Source organism: Hipposideros armiger, unplaced genomic scaffold, assembly GCF_001890085.2.
Source record: "Hipposideros armiger isolate ML-2016 unplaced genomic scaffold, ASM189008v1 scaffold_364, whole genome shotgun sequence".
Classification (NCBI taxonomy): domain Eukaryota; kingdom Metazoa; phylum Chordata; class Mammalia; order Chiroptera; family Hipposideridae; genus Hipposideros; species Hipposideros armiger.
The window spans coordinates 521,947-535,714 of record NW_017731714.1 but is presented as its reverse complement, the minus strand read 5'-3'; positions in this window follow the sequence as shown (position 1 = coordinate 535,714).

The window sequence follows — 13,768 nt, the reverse complement described above, 5'->3', positions numbered from 1 at the left end:
CACCCTTGCCCCAGAGCATTCAAGCCCTGAATGATGATTACTTGGCCTCACACAAAAGCCATAGTCCAAGAAGTAGACTTTTCTTTATGAAAAAAGTGTTGGAATGGGGTGCCACTTCTCCACTATACAGCCAAGAATAGTCGCTTGGAGAATGTTGCTTCATTGTAGAGAATCATTTAAAACACCCTCCAAGTCATGAAAATTTAAGGTAAACAGGCAATCCTTGCCTGTGAAAGTCTGTATATAGATGTAGGTGTGCAAAATGGGCATGCATATGTTGCTTAGCAACATCTGCCTTTCCCTTTTATGTGCATCAGGGAGATCCCTTGTTGGAATGTGCTGAGGTGGTCCCATGCAGGGAAAATGCCATGTGAGCTGAACCAGGCTTCATGGGGAAGACTGACTCCAGTGTGACAGGAGGCTGGGGCTGGGTTCTTCTGCAGCTATGGCCCACCTGGCACTGTCCTAAGCATTAGGGCAAAGGGCTGAGCATGGAGTGTGAGCTGCAAGAGGTGTGGCCTCAGAGCTCAGCGGGGACACTGCTGAGTTAAAGGGAAGGAAAGAGCTGAATCAATAGGAGTACGCGTATCATAGCAATCACGAACAAATTTCCTGACAACAGAATGTGCAGGACCACCTGTAACCTCATGTGGCAGAGACCCAAGCAGTGGCGTTCGTGGAAGGGTCACACTTCCGGCTTTCTCTCTCTTCCTAGCTTTCTGCAGCAGGACTCATGTCCTTTGAAGTAAGTCCCTAGTATTCCTGCCCAAGCAGGGGGTTGAGGGGAGGCCTTAGGAAGTAAGCGGACTTCCTGTCACTGAGGGCAGGTGGGTGCTGGAGCAATAAATTGAGTAAATAAAAGCGAGGCGATTGTGTTTGTACTCCAAGTTAATAAAGTGGATCGTTCCAGATACACTGTCGACATAGGTTTCTACAAAGTGAGTCATTTCCCTCATGGTATGTCTTAACATTTCTTAAATGTATTCCCACAACACCTGCAGTTAGCCCGATGTTTCTGGGAATATAAGAAGTAAAGCATGCAGCCCGTCCGTGGGAAAAGTAGACCCGTTTTGTATGTGATATAATGAGAGCTTTGAGAACGGGAAATCTGCCCGCATTAGTCTGGTCCCTTACTCTGTTCCCTCCATACTTGCATGCTGCCTATTTGAAGTCATCTCGCAGGACATTTGCAGGAGTACTAGGTGGGTCATTCCATGAAAGCAAGAGCTCTGCATTGCTTCTCGACCTGGTAGAGGGCCTGGTAGATGCTCGGTAAATATTTATTTAACAAACAAATGAACCTAGTGAGCTAACGGACGTGAAGGTATCCAAAGACTACATTGTAGGAGTGAGATTGATGAGGGTTCATTTCTGTCCATCGAAAACACTACTAGGGAGGGAAAAGTTTCCTGGGAGAGGCCGGAGAGAGGAAGGAACACTGGGGAGAAAGCTTGGGTGATGGAGGCCTGCAATCTAGGACCCTTTCAGCTACACTGAGCCAAAGGACATGTGCTTACTGATGAAGATCCCTACCTAGAGGACATAGAGAGCTTCAAAGAAGGGGAAGTAAATCTTGATGTTCTGGGCCTGATGCCAGGTATTCCAGCACATTAGAGGTGACAGGCAAAGGAGACCACACCTTAAGACTTATTTCAGATTGTACGTTTTCCTCCCTGGGTGGATTAGGCGGCCTTGTGTGATGTGTGTCCAGGAAGTACAGCAGGTCCTTGAATAACATCATTTTGTTATAGCGATGAGAAAAAAAAAAATTTGATTCCCGGCCAGTGCTACTGTCTGTGTATGTAGAGTGTGCGTGTTCTCCCCAAGTCTGTGTGGGTTTTCTCGGGGCACTCCGGCTTCCTCTCACACCCCAAAGGGGTTAGGTGAATGGGTGTGTCTAAATTGTCCCAGGCTGAGTGCATGTGCATATGGATGTGAGTGGCTCTGTGATGGAAGGGCGTCCTGTCCAGGGTGGGGTCCTGCTTTGTGCCCTGAGCGCCAGCCACCCAGACCCTGAACTGTAATACGCAGGCTGGAAAAGAATTATTTTGTTTTTGCTCATTTTTCTTATGTGTATGTATAGCTGTGATTTTAGGATGGAGGATGTTAGTGGAGAATGTTTAGTGTTTGTGAGGAGGAGCCATAAAGAGAAAGAGTTAAAACAGAGGAAAAGAAGGTATTGTGGGCAGAGAAATTCTGTAATTCTTCATTTTTGAAGAGAAAAGTCTTGAGGTTGCTGAAGGTATGATTGGAATATATAAATGTGTGACAAGTATTTTTTAAAAAAATTATTTCCTGAAATTTACAGGATTTCAAGTCACTATGAAAAGGCAAATTTTACTGGCCTGATTCTTGTCCTCTTGAAGCTTATAATAAAAGAAGCATTCACCCTTTAGCGTTCTATCGTCTTTGGTCCATCACTATCACTAACCCCTAGTTCAGGCCGCCATCTTCTTTTTTGACCATGGTAGCAGCCTTTTAAGGCCTTCTGTAGTTCCCACTTTTCTACAGAGAAGCCAGGACAATGTAGCTCAAATCCTGTCTCTCCCCTGCTTTAAAGCATTCAGTGATTTCTTATTGTAGTTAGCAGAATTCCAAAGTCCTTGTGAGGGTCTCAAATGATGTTCTGTAACTTCTTTAGTCTCCTTCTCATTGTCCACATCTCAGCTCAAAGCTCTTCCCTTGGAGAAGCCTTCTTCTGGCTGCCCTATCTACAACAGAACCCTACTCATTCCCTAGAGTCATAATCTATCACATTGTCTTGTTTTATTGTCCTCATAGCTTACATGATCACATCTTAATTTGTGTTCCTTTCTTCATTGTCTACCTCCCCACTTAAAATACATGCCAACCAAAAGTGTATGCTCCTTGGTCACTGTAGTTAACTCTAGTCCTTAAACTGTGCCCAGCATACAGTAGGCACTCAATATGCATTTGCTGACCGAATTAATATTGTTCTTTGACTTTTGCCAGGACCTTCTAAAGTAATCTTCCCATCTTTTTACCTATTAGTTTCTTTCCTTTGATTTTACACAAAGCATTTCAATTGAATAGTTATGGCTTTTGAGGTCAATACAACTGCAGAAATTTCAAGGGGAACAAATTTGAGTTTGAGCTCACTAAAAACAAAATGCAAACTTCAGGGAGCTTTATTTAGGCAAAGTGGAGTCTCCCTGGGTTCACTGGAAAAAAACCTGATCACCTTGTCTCAAGTGGGAAAATGCAACATTAGCCTTTCTTTTGAAAGATGAGCTAACTCGGGGTATATGCTGATGCATAGTGGAAGAATCCTTTTGGAAACCAGGAGAAGGGCATTCTCTGAACGGGAGTGACCCTTGTCATCCACAGTTGTACAAGTAAATTGCAGCCCGTGGCTGTCCCACTATTGTTAGTGCCTGAGACTTTCTAATTTGGAGGTAAAATATTGGCAAGCCAATTTGGATCTATGGCTGAATATTCCGATCCACTTTATAGATCATAACGACCATATTTTGAGTTCCATCTGTCCGACTTCTGGGTGGGGTTCTTATTTGTCTCCATACTCAGGAGAGGAAGCAGATGTTAATTATTGACCATCCTCCAAAAAACCCTGAACAGACAGTGCTCAAATGTAGTTGATTCAGTGGGATATACTAAAGCCTTATAGATTGATTGCTATTGATCGTTGTTTTAATTTTCAAATAATATTCTTCATCCACAACTCTTACAATTGGATAACGTTATTTGATGTATATCATGCAAAGCAAGATTTTTAAAAGAGAAATCATTTAGACAGAAAATGATTTACTATCTTTATTTGTACAATGGACTTTAAAGATGACAAAACAACACTAAAAATGCCTGTCATAAAATATATTATCCAAAGAAATAAAAAGTTAAAGGAAAGTTTAATGCAAAATTTCAAAGGCTTCTTTTTGTCAGTTTTGTCTGTTTATCACAAGAAAGAAAAAGGAAAACCTAAGGTATATTTTGCAACTCAAATTTACATGTGATTTTGTCATTGATGCTCATTTCTAAGTGCCTTAAATTCTATTTTGGAGTCAAAACTTTTTAGGTGTGGTCATGTTCACAGCCTTTGAGATTTACTTCAGCTCCTGAAATAATTTGTCTTATTGTCTCCCTTCCAACCAAGGGTAAGGCATTGCCTTATCAGTGCTGTGTTTTAAAATGCCTGTTTGTGTTCAAAAGAAAAACCAAAAAGACCCACATAGTGAGTCTCCTCCTTATGAGTGAAAAACCATTGATTCCTTCTTATAACCAGGAGGAAAAACTGTTCCACTTTACTCATTTTCCAGGATTAAATTTTGGGAGAACTTATTTTAAAGTAAAATACCTCAGTAAAGTTATACCTTAACTTAGAAAAGCTGGTCTGTCTTAGCAACAACTTAATACGACAGCTGTCTCACATTCAAAATGTAAAGGCTGCACATGTCTGAATCTGACCAGAGCAGAATATTTTTACATAAAACTTTTTCAAGTTCCTGAACAGAGATTTACAATAATTTCATGCCATCCCTAACTTAATACCAAAGAACAACTTGTACATTCTCTGGGAAATACTAAAACCTAATGTAAATGAATATGCCTAACATCTTAATGGAATAAAGAGGGGGATTATTAATATACCAAGTACTTCAAAAGATTACCTGCCTAAGTGTTCATACGTCTCAAGCATTATACTCAGAGATAAATGACAAATATAATAAGGAAAATGAAAAGCCTTCTGTGACAGGGACTTCTAGTTACCTATCCAATATTCACTGATGTACTGGTAAATGTTTAACAAGTGGCTCTCAAAAAAAAAAAAAAAAGCTGGGGGGACTTAATTTGTGGTGTTTGCTGATTTTTGTGGTGTAAATACTCCCACTGTGACCAATTTCAGGCTACCAATGTGTTTAACAACCACCTTGTAAAAAACCTAAAAATTTAACCATCGGCTCTCGCAAGCCAGAGTGAGCCATTTGGAGCACATCACTGCATTCATCCTCCCTTCTTTACCACTAGCAGAAATTCCATTTGGTTGCACTAGCAATTTTCTAAGATAAAAAATAAAAAACATGACATTTTCCAGCCATCCTTGCAAATAGGGGAGATCATAAGAGAGTATTTACTGGTGAGAAGTAGGCGGATGTCATGGTAGTGGTGATGGCCTACCGTAGATGGTGGTGCTGGTGGTGTGTCCTTTAAAGGGGCTTTAGACTCAGTCCACCCCTTTTGTCCTTATCCTCCCTCCCTCCACCCCCACCCCCCGCCTGGAATGCAGACATGATGACTGGAGCTACAGCAGCCATTTTATAATCAACAATGAGAGAGAGGCCAAGGAAATCACAGAGTCCTTGGCCTTGACATCTTTGAGTTGCCTCATCATTCCTGGAATTCCTATTTCTGACCTTTTTTCAAGAGATAAAATAAATTCCTATTTTTGCTTGAGCCACTGTCATTTAGGTTTTGTGTTAAATGCAGCTAAAGCCAGCCTTTCAACTTGGGCAAACTTGCCAATGGACGCAGGTCTAGTGAAGAGAAATTACTACCAGAAACAAAGTTAGTATTTTTTTTTCCTGGAAGTTACATAGTCATTAAAATTTTTTTAAACTGAATAATCCACTAAATAATTTTTTGATGTGAGTCTACCTAAAATACTTGATTTTGGAGGCAGAAATTGAATTCTCAGCACATCGCTATGAACACTGAGTGAAAAGAATATCGGCTACCTTTATTGAACACATATACCACATACCATGTTGTGCGACCTCGAGCAATTCACTTAACATCTTGGTGCTTCAGTTTCCTCATCTATAACATGGAGATAATATAAGAGCTATATTATTAGGGTTGTTTTGAAGGATAAAGTACTGCTCACAACAATGCCTGGCAAATAGTAAACACTAAATAAGTGTTAGCTATTATCATCATTATTATTGCTCCCCACAAGCCCTATTCAATAGGCTATTCAATATTAACAGCAAATGAGGATAATGTCGTCTACCTCGCAGGGAGATTCTAAAACTACAGAGATGATGCCTCTCAAGCGCTTAGCATTTTACCAGGTAATGCTCAGTAAACTCTAGCTATTATGAGCTCGCTACGTATTATTATGAGCTTGATGCACAGCAGCACTCGAATGAGGCTCTTTTAGTGAGATTTTTGCCAATATATTGTGTTGGTAAAGAGAAAAAAGTAGCTTTTTTGTGGGAGGGAAGGCTAGTCCTTCTTCATCCATCTCTATAGTGTACTTAAGGGGTCTCAAAATATATAATGAATGGGTCAAGTGATGAGTGATATGTGACATGCCATAGATACAACACAAGGTATAGATAGGGCACAGCAAGAGGAAAGGAACAGAGAAGGCCTCAGGGATGAAGCTTTGGAATAGAGAAGAGGTAACTCTGTGTTCAGACACTTCAAATTGGACCTGATTCTGCCACTTACTAGTTTTTTGGTCGTGAATGAATTACTTAACTTTTCTAGACACCATTTCCCTCACTTGTTAAAATGAGAATTTTTGAGCTCAACAAACCTATCCATCGCAGCTTTAAAAATTGTTTTTTTTTTGTTTCCTTAATATCTGGGAGATGATGTCGGGCCTTAAAGAATAGGTAGAATTTTGAAAATTGGAGATGCGAGGATCATAAACCAAGTGTGAACAAAGGATACTATATTTAAATGCTTTTTAAATAACAAAAAGGAGGAATATCATATCCAAGTATGAGCAAAGGATATAATAGTTAAATAAAATAGAGGAATAGCATTGCAAATTTGCCAGTACATGCGTGGGAGTATGAAACAGACCAGGCAAAAATATGTACCAGAGTCACACTTCAAGGGACCTTGAGTACCAGGATCTTGTCCTCTACCTACCGCAGCCATCTACGGTCTCTGGTCACACCACTGGATCTTGGCATTACCCCAAACTGTCTCAGCTCCATGATTTCAATTTCAAGCATCCTATTCTCAGGCTGTTCCCCAGTTTGGGGGAATGGTTCCTAATTCCAGAAATCCTTGGACCCCAATGAGACCTTCAATCGATTGATCCTATCACCTCTCCATGGGTCCCCTCTATTCCCTCCCTTCCCTCCTTCTCACAGTTCCCCACAGCCACACCCTTGCTTATACCCTCTGCTCCCTCCATCACACTCACCTGCAAAACCGCAGCCCTGGTTAAACCCAACTCTGCTCCCTACGGCAGAGGAGGAGGCTGGAGAAAAATCCACAGCCTTGCTGACTGGCCTTGCTTTAAATTCACTACCAGTAACCTCAAACAGGCACTTAAAAGTGCTGCCTGGCAATCTCACCACATTTCCAAAGTTCATTTGCTCTCACACCCTCCCAGGTCACTGTTTCATATTGGCTCCTCTCTTCCAACCTCCAACATCTCTTCCACACTCACCATTCTCAGGAAGAAGGGTCCGTGGCTATTCCACCAAAATAAGAGAAACAGGCTGAAGAGAAGGTTCCTGTGTTTCCACCTGCACGGCCACCAGCCCATGGGCACCTGGGCCCACACAGTCTGCCTCCCCTCCTGTGGCTGGCTCCTGGTGGCTCTTCCATGGTAAAGGAGGGTCAGCTCCAGGGTCTTTGCCCTTGCCTTTTCCTCTGTTTGGGAGGTTGGAAAACCTCCTCCCAGGTCATGTGGCTTGCTCGTTCTCTTCCTGTAGGACCTCTTGTCAGTGAGCTTTCCCTGTCCCTATAAGGAATCACCCTCCCCGATTCCCAATCCCCCTAATCCTGCTGCTTCCATCCCATGTACGACCACATAGCATATTTGTATACAGTCAGTTGCCACTGAACGATGGGGATACTGAGAAATACATGCTTAGGCTATTTTATTGTCCTGCAAACATATCACAGAATGCATGTACAGGAACCTAGATGGTATGGCCTACTACACACTAGGCCATATCGTCTAGCCCACTGCTCCTAGGCTACAAGCTTGTACAGCACATTACTGCACAAAACACGAGATTAAATCAAGCACAAGAGAAAATGATGCAATGAAGAGACTCGATAAGCATGAGATGTATGAGGCTGCTGCTAACCTGGCATGCGGGAAACTTTATTTTTTCGTAAGCAGAAAGAGTACACTCTATAGTAATGATAAAGTCTATCACAGTAAATACATAAACCAGTTACACAGTCGTTTATTATCAATTATCATGGACTGTACATGATTGTATGTGCTATACTTTTATAGAACTGGCAGTACAGCAGGCTTGTTTACACCACAAACACGTGAGCAATGCCTTGGGCTATGACATCACTAGACAATAGAAATTTTTCGGCTCCATTATAATCTTCTGGGACCATCATTATATATGTGGTCTGTTGTTGACTAAAGTGTCCTTATGTGGTGCATGCCCTGCATTTATTCGTTATTTGTCTTCCTTGATGAGAGTAGGGATTTTTCTGTTTTGCCACCATATCTCCTGTGACTTGAACAATATTTGATTCGTTCATTCAACGGGTATTTACTGAGCTCCTATCAGGTGCTCCTATTCTAGGTACTGAAAGTATAGTAATTAACAGAACATTTCTTTTGGCTTAGCAAGAAGTTAGGTACTGATAAGTAAAACATCCATGCCAAGCAGGGAAACAATATAAAATGGGAAGGGTCTCGAGTGTATGTGTGTGTGTGTGTGTGTGTGTGTGTGTGTGTGTGTGGTAAATTTTAGATAAAGTGGCCAGGGTAGACTTCATTTGTGAGAGGGACACTTGAGTGAAGACCTGAGGGAGGCGAGGGAGAGGGCCATGTGGACATCTTGGGAAGGGCTTTCCAGAGAGGAAACAGCTAGTGCAAAGGCCCTGAGGTAGCAGTGTACCCAGGTTGTTCCAGGACTTGTGAGGAGGCCAGAGTGACTTGAGGAAGTGAACAAGTTAGAGAGTAGGAGACCAGGGTAGAGTGGTAAAGAAAGCTGGGGAGGAAACTTCATGTACAGTCTTGTACACATTGTGAAAACTTTTACTTTCAGTGAAATGGGAAGCCAATGGAGGATTTTGTTGTTTTGACACAATATTAATATACAACCCACATTCAAGTTTTCACAATTGTTTCAATAATGTCTTTTTTTGTTTTTATTCTTTATTTTTCTACTTATTGGTGTTCGGTACCAAATGCTTGGCCATGGCAATGTCCTTTTATTTTAAAGTCCAGTTTTCAATTACTATTTACAGAAATAACTTGCACAAGGGGCAAAATCAAATTTCATAAAATGTATAGTATCAATAATTACCATTTGAGGCTACTAGGATTGCACTAAGATCATCTATTGGCTAAAAAATGAACAGTTTTATAATGTCATTTTATAGCTTTCTCCCCAATCCAGGATCCAGACAAAGATCATACACTGTATTTATTTGTCATGCCTTAAAAAAAATAGCTTTATTGAACTGAAATTCACAAACCATATACTTCATCAATTTAAAGTGTACAAGTTAATGGCTTTTAGTATATCCACAGAATTGTGCAACCATCACCACAAACTAATTTTAGAACATCTTGTTAGCCCCAAAAAGAATCCCCATAACCTTTAGCTATCACCATCTAACCTCCTCCATTCTCCCAAACATAGGCAACCACAATTCTACTTTCGGTCTCTAAAGATTATTTGCCTATTCTGGAGATTTTATATACAGTAAGTAGAAGCATACAATGTGTGGTCTTTTGTGTCTGGCTTCTTTCACTTAACAATGTTCTCAAGGTTTATCCATGTAGCACATGTCATTACTCGATCCCTTTTTATGACCGAATAATATTCCATTGTACGTAGATAGCACATTATATTTATCAAGGGTTTTGAAGAGGAGTGACCTGATCTGAGTGGCATTTAACAAGGCTCATTCCAGCTGTTGTCCCAAGGGGCAGAGAAGGATGAACTGTGTGAAATGCTGCTTTTAGGAAAAATAAGATGAGGCCCAAGAATTGACCGGTAAGTGCTCAAATATTTTAACGAAGAAATTAGCAGAAATATTCTGATTTACAATTATAAACGGCATTTTGTGTTTAATGGGGCTTGTTACATTTTATTTGGATAATTAAACGTGAAATGTAGAAATAATAAAATAGTTCATAAATAAGAATTTTAAATGGAATGTGTACATGTAAACGTATGTGAACTAAAAGTACCATTAATTTACAGAGGTCTCTGACATTTTCTTTGTTTTGGTGGTAAGGATACTTGTGGTTCATGTAAAATTTATTCCTCAGGATTCATCTCTTAACATAACTCAATGTTATGGTAATTATCCAAGATTTCATGCCAGCTTCCAGAGAGCTGATCAATAGAAAAATTAATTCTTACAAAAAGGTATTTTCAATGTCTATGCAGATCAGGTAGATGAGAGCTAGTTTGTTTTCATGGGGGGGGGTATCTAAAAGATTGTAGAAATTCCGTCAAAAATTTAGAATGCTATTGTGGCATCTGTCATTATTGGGAGCAATGAGGTTACCGACTCGAACCATTAGATCCCGAATTGGCACGAAACGCATGTATCGATTCACATGCAATTGATTCACACGCATGTATTGATTCACAGGCTATCCAATTCTGGGTTCGTGCAACTTCTGAGGCTTGCAAACACTGGGGAGTAAGTGAGGGGCAATGACAACAAGACATAAAAAGGCGAGTTTGGAACGATAATTGTCAAACATGTACTCCACGATTATAGTACGTTCCGGTGGGCGCGGGGGACGTGTGGATGAACATTTCAGAAAATAAACAATGAACACAGAACTTCACTTGCAGAGAATGCACCAAGTCCGCTCATCCAGACCAAAGGAGGCAGGCGGAGGCAAGAACGCGCGGAGTTGTTTTTCCTCCTGGAATCAATGGGGCCGGGGGCCGGGGCCGCTCCCCTCGCGGTCCTCCGGCCTCCCTGCGCAGCGCTCGCGCCGGCGGGGCGGGGAATTTGGAGAGGATCCCTGGTCGCGCGGCGGCGGCGGCGGCGGCGCGCGGGTGCGCGTGTGAGCAAACGAGCGGGCGGGCGAGTGCGCCGGGTATTGGCAGCCGCGGAGTGGAGGCTGGGCGGCTCCGACTCCCTGACGCCAGGACGACCAGATCAATCCAGGCTCCGGGAGCGAGAGGGCGGGCGGGAGGAGGAAGGAGAGGCCGAGCGGCTCAGCCCGGGCCGAGGCGCGGGGAGGGACCCTGCGAGCCCAGCGCCTGGCCGGCCGGACCGGGGCCGCGGGACCCCGCTTGTCCGGCCACTCGTGCGCCCGCGCGGACGGGCGCGCCGCCAACCCGGTAAAATGAAACATACCCGAATCCAACTTTCCCCTCTGCCGCGTCCCCGCCCGCCTCTCGGCGCCCTGGACTTTCTAGCGCCGCCGCCGCCGCCTCAGATGGGACGGGCGCGGGCCCGCAGGGCTGCCGCGATCCTCAGGGCCGGGCGCGGGCCGCGGTAGGGAGGAGGCTCTTCCCCGCGTGGGTCGGACCGGGGGACCCCCCCCCCCCTGATGGCGCCTCCCAGTCGCTCTGAGGAGCGAACCTGCCACCTTCTCTCGCCCTAGCCAGCCTCACCGGGCTCGGCCGGGAGTCCCCTTGCGTCTTTGTTGGGGCTGCGGTGGGGCAGCGGCGTTCCTCCGCTCGAGCCTCGCCCCCGGCCCTGCCCTCGGCGGGACCTCCCGGCCACCCTCCTCCTCCGCCCGCTCTCTCTTTCTCTTTCCTTTTCTGCAGCCGGGCCCAGGCCAGTCCGCGCGGCCCGCGGGCCCATTGTGTCCCGCGCCGGCCCGGGCCACCCTTGCGGGAGTTGGGAGGGCGGCCGCCGGCGCTGCCGTTGAAGCACTCGGCGCTTCGGGGAGCCGGTCTCGCAGGAAAGGGGGCACCCGGTGCCCTGGGCCCCTTCGCGTCCCAGACAGGTCCCCTTCTCTGCCCCCATGAGCCTCTTGCGGGGTCGAGGTCAAGGAAAGTTCGTACCGAAATTCCCTCTAATTTATTCAAAGGTTTGGCGGCGGCGCGTAATTTTTTTTTTCTCCTTTTTTCTCTTCCGCCTACACCCCCCCTGCGTCTCCAAGTGTCGTCTCATTCCTTTCCCTTGACCGGATTCGATTGCCTCACTGCATGTGTATTTGTGAGTTCGCTGTTGAACAACTGTTCTTTTACTCCGCTCGCTGGCTTTGTGAGGGTGTCTCGGGGCTGTTTCTGGAGAAGGTGGGGGTGGTGGGTGTGAGAGAGAGAGAGACGGGGGCTTGTTTTTCTAGTTGCTTAATATATGGGAAGGCTTAAAGGGAGAGCGCTTCCTTAATGTACTTAGGAAGGGAGGAGGGACCGACGCCTGCCGGATCTCACAACTACAGTGGTGCGGCTTTTGTTTATTTTGAGGCGCATACGATTTTCAAAGACACTGCGAGATAACCAGGAAAGCGTTTCCCTTCTGAAAATGAGGCGCGGCTCAGCACCGTCTCCCGAGAAAGCATCGTTTTCGTGAGTGCCGTGACAGCTGGCCTTGTTTCTCCCCCCTGATGTTCTCTTTCCGTTGTATCTGAAGTTTCAGAGTTAGGTGGAATGATAACAGAAAGTTGCGTGATTTCTGTATGTCTTTCCTGTTGCTGACACCCTCGGCAGCTAAATCACTGAAGGCCTTTATTTTAGAACACTTCTCGCTCTAGCTGCCTGCCGTGGATAGCATGCCTCCATTCAGTAAACACAATGAGAAAACTTCTCTGCCCGTGTTGATTTTTCACCTTGTTGATAATTACCACTTTATGTTTTGTTGGAGGTAGGTGAGCTGTACTGGAACTATTGAAAAGGCATTGGAGGCAGCGTTTTCACTGCCCCAGCGTTTTCAATTAATATAAATATTTTGCATCAGTGTTTTTCTGATGTAGGTACCTGGCCTAAATATTGCTGAACTGATTCAAGTGTTTGTTCTCCCCTCTCCCTCCGTCTTTCCCATTTGCAGTTATTTGATATTTTTGTGCAAGTGGTGTACGTTTGTGTAATATTGCAATTTTTAGGGAACTGTAACCAGGGTCCTGAGAGATGGTTTTCTAGAGGTGGGTGATGCCAGAGCCTCTGGGGGATCCAGGTTGGTTCGGGTTTCTTCTAAGGGTAGGGATTTGTCCTTGCTTTAGTTTCGACCCCTTCAACTATAGGTATGTAACCAAATCCATTTTTCCTTTTTTCAGTACCCTTTGATTTTGTACCCTTGAAGAGCTGATGACCTTTGCGTTTTGGAGAAATGACAGTTTTTAGGCAATTAAAAATTTTAACCTCTTTCACCTCGTGGAGTTTAATAAAATTAATTCCTTTCTACTAACTTCATTAAAGTATTAAGAGGAAGTAAGTCTCATTTTCCCAAATATATTCATTAGTTAAAAACTAAATTTCAGATTGTAATTTTGGTTTCTAATAATTCTGGGTTGAAGATAAAATATAATGACTTGGTTGGATTGGAAAAAGAATAAACTTGAGTAAAAAGAATAAACTTGAGTGTAATTAGACAAGTATATTTAAGCTGCAGTTGCCTACATAATCAAGGCCAAGTTGTGTGTGTATAAAAGATCTCATTTGTGTAGTCTTACAAGGCTAATGGAGGCATCATTGAGGCTTTATAAATAATGTAAGTTGTGTATAATGTAGAGTCTCCAGAGACAGCAGAGAAAGCATCATTACCAGCCTTTTCAACCTGCTTGAGATCTTAAATTGATTTACAGCACTGAACTGGTGCAAAATGATACATCAGGATGACATGGGGTCAGCCTGTAAAAGTCTATGATGTCAGCCTATTAGTTCAGTCATCATAATTAAACCATATTACAGGGGCAGCTAAGCAG